This window comes from Lutjanus erythropterus, chromosome 24 (assembly GCF_056507025.1).
Source record: "Lutjanus erythropterus isolate fLutEry1 chromosome 24, fLutEry1.hap2, whole genome shotgun sequence".
Classification (NCBI taxonomy): Eukaryota; Metazoa; Chordata; class Actinopteri; order Lutjaniformes; family Lutjanidae; genus Lutjanus; species Lutjanus erythropterus.
In genome coordinates this window covers 6,024,957-6,034,241 of record NC_139340.1, presented here as the reverse complement: position 1 = coordinate 6,034,241, position 9,285 = coordinate 6,024,957, and positions in this window count along the sequence as shown.

Here is a 9,285-nt window from a genome sequence, read left to right as displayed (position 1 = left end):
AGGACAGGAGAAGAGCGGAGGCAGAGACAGACAGACAGAGCAGCAGCATATGGAACGGCACAAAACGGAAAGAACTGACGAATGAATGGAACCAAACGAAAGGAGGAGAAGTGTTGGATTGAGGGATGAGAGGGAAGGCGAGGCCACCTCTTCTTCTCCCTCTCCTCCTCTCGTCCCTCCTCTTCCCCCCGTGAGAATGCCGCGAGTGTGTGTGTGTGTGTGTGTATTTTCTTCCTCGTCAGATCTGCCGCGCTTTCATTCGCACACAAAGACGGGACGTAGACGTACCTGGCACATGGGGACGTGAAGGAGCTGGCAGAGGTGTGTGTGTGTGTGTGTGTGTGTGTGTGTGTGTGTGTGTGTGTGTGTGTGTGTTAGTGTGTGTGTGAGAGAGAAACAGATAAAGAGACACTGGCTCACCTGCCTGGCAGACAAGGGTGCCTGAGAGAGGATGGCCTGTCTGTCTGAGATGTCCCACTTAACACACTTAACACCAGCATGAGCTCACTTTCTTCTTCCATGCTCTCTGTTTTCCAGTCGGTGTCACACACTCACACATTCATATACACACACGTTGTATCTGTTTAACATTGTTTGACATATTTAAAGGAGCAATATGTAATAATTGTGTGCTGTATGCAGTCAAAACAGCAAGTTGAGGCCATAAAATAGGCTGAAATCCTGTACAGTATACAGTCTCTGGTTGAAACAAGTTTTCCCCCCTGCCCCTCCTCCTCAGACTCAAGGAAGCTCAGGCAGGCTGCAGGAACATTTCAACCAGTCCTCTACTGTAAGTTGATCAGCTGTTTATAACTGTCAGTTGTCTGTCAGTATGAAGTTAAACCTGTTATCCTGAAAACAAAAGTGGTGCACTAACTTTTTCTTCACTTTAACTGTTACAAACGTCTACTCCTTCCAAAAGAATATTAATGATTTCTTGCAACTCATACACAGACACTTAATCATTCTGCGAACATTTGGCAAGAATTTTAACTCTAATTAAATGAGAAATCTGTCATATATTTACTTTAATAAATCATGAAATGATCTGACAACAAAGTTCCTAATTTGTGTTCTTGTTTGCCTGTTTCATTTCAATTAGAGTTCAAATTAATGCTGAATGTTTGCTGAATGTCTGATTATGAATTGTAAGAAATTATCAATAATCTTTTAAAAGCAACAGTAAAATTAAGCGATATGTTCATAGTGTCCAGCAGGCAGTAAGGTAGGAAGTCACTGAACTCCATGGTGTGTATTTTCAGAGCAGCTGGCTTTTGTTTTCAGGATAATGGGCTTAACTTTACATTGACAGACAACCGACAGTTATAAAGAGCTGATGAACTTACAGTGGAGCGGTCATCAATGTTGCGCTGGTCTTGCTCTCCTGCAGAGTTCCTGCAGCCTGCCTGACCTTCCTTGAGTCTGGAGAGGAGGCGGCTGGAGGAAACAACTCACTCCAACCATAGACTATATGTTAAGTAGGATTTCAGTCTATTAAATATTCAGCCTATGGTTCCAACTTGCTATTTGGACAGTTATACTTATTTTTAGATTACAATTGCTACATATTCCTCCTTTGGGCAAAACATAAAATCATAACACATATCTTGATTCTTGGATTCACTCCCCTTGTGATCGATTATAATAATCTCGAAGAGCCTCTGACTTTTCATGTAGGCATCATCAGGTCAAAATTTCAGTTTTTCCAATACATTAGTTTATGTTGAAATACCTGCAAAACCGGCAACATTCCTGTCAACCTTTACTTCGTATTTATTCCTAATTAACTAAGATGTTGAACATGATGAACCTTATGTCTACCATAGATGTAGACTCTAGTTTTTTAGTGCTGTGAGCGCCACAAAACTAAACTGGATTCATGTTATAATAATAGATACTATAATATTAAAAACAGACAGTTTAAATCACTATAATACAGTCTTTTCTTGAATTCTGGGAGAATGAACCCTTTGATGAGTGGCATTAACTGATGACAGTGAGTGCTTCTGTCTGTGTTGTTACTGTGGTATTTTTAATGACTTAATTTGCAAGAAAAATACTAGAAAAAACATCAACATCACTGTGGAGTGAGTGATTGCAGCACTTAAAGGACACAACTTTTTTTTTCTTATTCAATAAGAATTTAGCCTGAAAACAGAAAATTAAAAGTTAATGAACCTTTTTCTCTTGGTGAGATTTATTGTTTCTAACACAGTTTATGTGCAGATAATTTCTTTTCCTTTTTTACTGAGGAGTTAAGCTCTGAAAAAAAAAAAAAAAATTGGCTAAAAAGTCAAATTACTGCCCGACAGCTGCAGCAGAATGAGTTTTGACGCTGGAGTGAAAATGTGTCCATGCTAAAGAAATTGGAGGGGTCTGCAATGCGACACAAACAAACAATAAACAAGGAGGCAAGCAAATTGACACACACACACACACATACAAACACACACACTAAGCAATCCGCTATGCTGCAATTAGCTTGTTTTAAAGGAAACAAATAACAGTAATTTCAACAGAACAGCATCCATAACAATTCACCCCTGGAGGGGATCAGTGGATACACACATGCGCATACTTACACACACACACACACACACACACACACATAGTCGGGTATGTGCAAGCATCATATTCAAATACAACAGACAGACACACACAAAGATGCACATGCATGCTAACACACACACACACACCTCCATTAAGTGTACTTGAGAGCAGCAGAGAGGGTCAGCTCAGTGTCTGAGTTATTACGCTACTTTGTTCTGCCTCAGTGGGAAGGCTGCACCCCGCACACACACACACACAAAGAATTATTATCACCTATCAACACTCAAGGTGCAAATATAAAAGGGTTGCTTTGATAATGGATTGAAAGAGATGAATAAAAGAAAAAGATGGACAGATGAGTGGAGAGAGAAAAGCGCCTGGTCGCTGTTTTCTTTGCGTGTGTGCAGAAGTTTTTTTTTTTTTTTTGCAGCTGGCTGCGAGAACCGGCCCTCTGTCTCTTCCTCTTTTTATGTCTCCCCACCTCTCCGTCCATCTATCCATCCCTTCCTCTCTCTGTCTGGGTGTACAACAATGGCGTGAAACATCTGCGGCTACCAGGTAATTATTATGGCTGAGCCAAAACAGCGGGCAGTGCCGCGCCGACGAGCTCCGGCACCCCGCAATTAGCCCTGCATCTCCATCTCCCCTCGCTCTGTCGCTCCCCCGATGACCAGCGTATTATCTCTGTGAAGAGACCCGGGAGACAGAGGAGAGTGGAGAGGGGGAAAAAAAGACAGATGAGCGATCTCACAGGGACATGAGTGGTGTGAGACGGGGACAGTCACACCACCAAAACTGTCCTCGTTTTGGCTTCCTTTGGATGTGTTTTGGCTTTAATTTCACACAAATTAATTTCTATTTTGAAAAGGATGCCACATTGTTTTGGCTGATGCCTGGAATGTTCACTTGCTTGCGTGAGCAGAAGTAAGAGGATGCTGACTGCAGTTCACTTAATAATCATTCATAACAAGGATTTTCTAAAAAAAAATCCACATGGTACCTTTAATAGTAGTGGAGTGGGGGTGTATTTGCATCCGTCGTGCAGAGATCAGTCTTGAACTTTGACCAACAACATTACAAAGCTCCAAAACTTTGAGAGGTGTGGTGGGATTGACTTAAAATATTAAAGCAACAATGGGTGAAGTCCAGCGAGTACGACTGCGTATGAGAAGTCTGAAACTGTAGTTACTCAATTGGCCACTTGAGGCTCCAAAACCAAGTCAGGCTCCACAGACTCCCATTTTAAAATACCCAAAAGTTTACAATGATTAGTTAAAGTTCATTTCCCCCTTCCCCCAACTGTATAGGGATGAATTTTTACATAACTCATCTGTTTAAATTATATCAAGGTTTAAAGTTAATTAAGTTAATTAAGGGTTGTGGCCACTTGTGGTGGCAGGTGGGTACCATCATAGATAGTTAACCTCTAGAAAGCGACTCAGACGCTGTCGGCAACTGACTTCTTTATTTATTTATTTATTTATTTATTTACCTTCCTTTGCAATGGCTCTTCAGAAACCTGAGTGACAGACACTGTGTCCATGTTTTAGAGGACTACAAGACTGAGAGTGAATCTGGGTGGTGTAGTTAGAAAGACGTTAGCATCTCAGTGCAACATTAGGCACTACCAGCGTAACACATTCAAGTCTTTGACTGAACTATTGGCAGTTCAGTTGCACTGTGGGTAATGTAGGCACCAGGTTTTGGCGAGGAAGAAAAATGCGTGGTATAAAAACAAAGATGTCTCTGGTTTGTGTGCATCGATTTGGATCATTGAAATCACCCATGAGACCATCATCCATCCATTAGAAAAGTGTTTCCCAACCTTTTTTTTTTCCTTGGAGCTGAGCCCCTCCAGCCCAAACACACACAACCACATACAGACACACACCAAAAGAATAAGTGAATAATTCCAAAACTTTATTGTCAAAAATTTTATTCAAACTCGAAAATCAGTTATAATAATGTCTAATAATGTCTCTTTTCTAGAATAAGCTTCACATTTCTTTTAACAATCCAACAGAGTAGCTTATACACACTCATTCTTACTGCAAGAATAATAATGATTCATTATCACAGAGCTTGAGAGGTCACAGAGGTGAGGCCTATTATTGAGTGAAGACAAAAAAAAGATATCTGTTTAAATAGTTTTATATTAAGACTTTTGTAGATATTTTTTTTATTTTAGTTAAGATGTAAAAATCTAATTTTGAGAGTCTCAGAGCAGACAAAGCCCTGGGGACCCCCTGACATTTTTGCTGCCCTGCAAGAAGGGGCCTGGACCCCATGTTGAGAGCCAATGCAGGAGAACCATGGATTTGGACAAGGAAAAACAGAGGACATCATGTTTTTATAAGGTTGCATATGAGAATATATCTGAGAACCATATAAAGTGACCTTGTAACCAAATCTGCTTAGCTATACCCTATTATACTCATTCATGAACATAGAAATTAAAGACTTATCCAATTGAATTATATATTTTATTCTTAACATTTTCAAAAGGGAACGTCAAATGGATTGTGCAGGCAGCTTGAAAGGATATTGAAGTTATTATATTAATGTTATATTTTGTAGTAAATTGCATTATATCAAACAACCAGTGCTTCAGTCTTCATGTCAAGTGATCCATTTTTTTTATCCTGACCTCAAAGTGGAGAAACTGTATTGTTGTATTCTTTGTAATGGGATCTGAACGCTATTTTAAAGTTTACCTTGACATTTCAATCTTATGAATACCACAAGACTTGATGTCTTACTTGTAAGTCAAGTCACATTTTTTTATGCTCAGCTCCGTCTTTTGAAATTCCTACATTTTATTTGAATGCATCATCTGAATTTGTTTTTGTATCAGTCGCACATCTGATTTCACTTTCAGCATAAAAAGAAATAATAAATAATGAAGTTGTGACAGTAAGGAGGCAGGGAATGAAGCCAGCCAGTCATATTGAAGCTCATAGTTTAGCAATTCAAATTCAAATCCCAGTGTATTTCCTGTTTTCCAAACTTTTCTATGGGGGCAGCTTCCCTCGCCTTCTCACATTTACCGTCCACTGTGTCTTCATTACGTGTGTTTGATTGGTAGGTGCACGAGCGTTTGTGCGCACACACATGTACACATGTCGGTGTGTGTCTGTGTTAGCTCCTCGCTGTTTGTGCAATTGTTTGCTTATGCATGTGCACCCCGAGAGCGTATGTGTGTTTCTGACTGCGGGTGCATTTTGTGATGTGTACTCTTTTTCTCTTCCTGGTCCAGGAGTCCCCGTCAGGACCCCTAGGCGTCCCTGTGCCTGCCTGCCAAAAACGTCTGCATCTCCTGGACCCCCTCGAGGCAGGGGACAGCCAAATGTCACTTGGACCCTCTACAGAGTGGTGAGAGGAGGACAGGAAGAGGCGAGTGGGAGAGGGGGGGGAAGGAGGAAGGAGGAGAGGGGGAGGAGACGGGGAATTGAATGAGAAAGTTAAAGAAGATATGTAGAGTGGTGATAGAGTTTGATAATAATTTAATGAGATAATGATTACATGGTGAGTTCTAACATATCTGCCTTTCAGTACTCGCTGTTTGGCCCAAATATTGGAGCAAACTTTTATTAATTCTTGCATCTTCCCAAAAACTTCCTGTTGGATATTTACCTACAGATTTATATCTTTTACGTTCCTGTTGACCAGTTTCCATAAATTCTTCGGTTAAGTTCTTTCCTCCCAGGCAGCCAGTTGCCAGTACAGTATGAAAATGCAGATTTTTGTTGCTTTGCTCAAGGGAGCTCTAGTATCTACGGCAAACCCTTTGTGTTTCTCCCTTGAAATCAAAGTTGATTTGTAGGTGTTTAGGGTAATTTTGATATTTTTAAACTTGCGCCCTGTTTTTAAATATTTTTGTGGTCTAAATGAATAATTGGTCCTAAAAGTTTTGGAAGTGGTCCAGTAGGTCGCCTCAGCTGGCAGCTGCAAAATGGGCTGTAATGGCTGCAACGAAATCCTTGAGGGCAAATATGCCCATCGAAGTATGTGCACTAAAAGTACTTGTTCTTGTCTCTAAAAGGCTCAGATTGTTATTTTAATGTTTGACAACATTATAGAAAGGATTGCTGCAGAGACAGACCTTTTTATTAATCAGTTTGACCAGAACAAGACCATTTTTTCACTCTTTGTAAAGCCATCAGACTCCTTTGATAAAACAGAACAGAGAAGTTGCTGGTCTACCGCTGCCTCGACTGTTAGTTTTCTTGTAACACGTGGTAATTTGGGTCACGCAATAACACAAACAAACTAACCGATTGAGGCAGCAGTAGACCAGCAACTCCTGTCCATCCTCATAGACTTACAGACTTTGAGGTGCATTCTCAGGCTTAGTGCATTGCCACTGTCAAATATGTCACTCATAAAAATAAAGGTGTCTAAATGTGCGGTGGAAGGGAGGAAGTTTAAAAATGTGTGGTATGTTTCGGAAAAATGGTTAATAGTAATGCACAGTGTCTTTTTAAAGCCTACAGTAACCTGCTGAATGAATAATGTGGTGTTTTTACTCAGACGAAAATGATGAGAAATGTTTCATTGGCCCAAACTTTTAAAATATGAAACCAGCAGCAGAGTAAACTGATAAAACTGTGGAGTAGAGTGTTACTGAAGCTCCATCATCTCCATCTACTCATATAGCAACACAGCATAGTCATTTGTTCTAACTTGTTTGCTGTGTAAGATAATTAAATGTTAAATGCGGTGTAAAATTACATGCGCTGAAACACTTCACATCACCACATGTAAAATCACACATCTGATTTACTATCGGTATGGAAGTCAGTCAGGCGTACAGAACCAAACAAGCCCTTTCACATTTATATAAAGATATCCTGTTTTTTTTTCTCTTTCTTTTACTCGTTTCCCCTCATGTCCACCTTCCCCATTTGTCTCTGCCAGTCCCTTGTGTCTCTTCCTCCTTGTCCTTGCATGGGGGACAAATGGGGGACAAGGACAAGGCGCCCGGCCTCCCTCACATTGAAGATTAATTCACACAGTAAATGGAGAGAGATATAAATCTCCTGTAGTCATTCTTAATGGGAAACACTCACTTCAAGTGTGTACGTTTGTGTGTGTGAGGGCAATACGAGGAATATGAAGGGATAAAAACATGTCTTATTCTGGGTCACAGCTGCTGAGATGAAAACACACACACACACTTGTAACCCTCTGCTTAACCCTAATTCCCAATAGCGCCGCACACACGCCCAGTGTCTACTATAGTCCCCTGTGTGTCCTGTCACACTGGGGAGTATTGAACAGGGATGTACATAGAGCACACACATGAATAGAAACAATAGAGCGGCCTTCGTGCTTTTTTCTCTCCAATTGATATGACATGAACATCTTTTCTTTTTTTTAATTATTTTTCTTTATTAATTTCTTTTTTTTTTTTTTTGCCATTTTTCATTGGATAGCAGAGGCAGACGGAACGCGGAGAGAGAAGGGTATGAAACACTGTTAAAAAAAAGTTGAGAAATAATCAGAATTTCAAGGCAAAAGTAAAGTTTTGACAACCTATAATCATTTGTTGTACTTTACTTTTACTTATCCCCAATAAGTATTTTTAAAACGGGATAGTTTGGATTATTTGTAGTAGGGCTGTATTAGGTACTTATTTCAGTGTATTGTCTATGGTGGTCGACAAAGCAGAGAGGAATAATATTTTCACTACTTTACCTTGCCGTCAGACAGCCTTTTCTGACGGGAAACCACTGTTCTATGTGCCAAATGTCACTCCCTCTCGCTCAGCCAAACTCCACTGGCAAAAACAGTTATTTTACCTTGCAGAACACATATGCTTCTGGTCTACCGCTGCCTCGATCTTTTAGTTTGTTTGTGTTATTGTGCAACTTCAGTTAATCTAAACTAACACAGAAGTCATGCAGTAATACAAAAAAAGTAACAGATCGAGGCGGCAGGAGACCAGCAACTCTCGTGTTCTGCGAGGTAAAATTGCTGCTTTTGTGAATGGAGTTTGGTTGGTTAGGGAGAAGCAATATTTGGCCTGTTCTGGGGACTTGTGGTCTGCCATCTACTGTAGGTAATACACTAACTATGGATAAGTATCTCATACAGCCCCACTTCAAAACATCAGAACTACACCTTTAATAAAATTACACTGGCATTTTTATAGTTTTTCTTTCATTTATTTAAATCACTGTGAGTCCAGGATTATAGTGTCTTCAGTGGTTAAAGCAAGTCTGTTAAAATGCTGGTATGAAGCTACATTAGAAAAGCAGGTAACTTAGAATTAGCAGTAAGACAGAGTGTGTAATTAAACGAGTTGTCATTCATTTACAATCCAATGCATAATTCAAGCAGCCGTGCACATGAGAGAAGAATGAACTGGCTGTAACGAGTAGCTAGCTCTCCAAACAGCACCTACACAGCAATTACCTGTGAGAGATAGGTGTGTGTGTTCCTCTTTCTGTGTGTGTGCATCCGCTAAGTTAATGGCTGTGTGGACGCGACAGTCTAAATGTGTTCATCTGTAACATTTTATCCTGGTTCACCTCACTCAGCCACTGTCACGCAGGAAAACCACACACTCACACACACACACACACACGCATGGGCTCGCAAAGCAGGAAGAGGGTAGGAGGGAGAGAGAAAATGATCTGCAGGCACGAGTCCATTTTCCACAGCGGGTAGTTTTCCCAAAACTCTGGAACTTTTTCAAGAATCCAGGGAATGTTTTTTTTTTTGCCGCCTTGT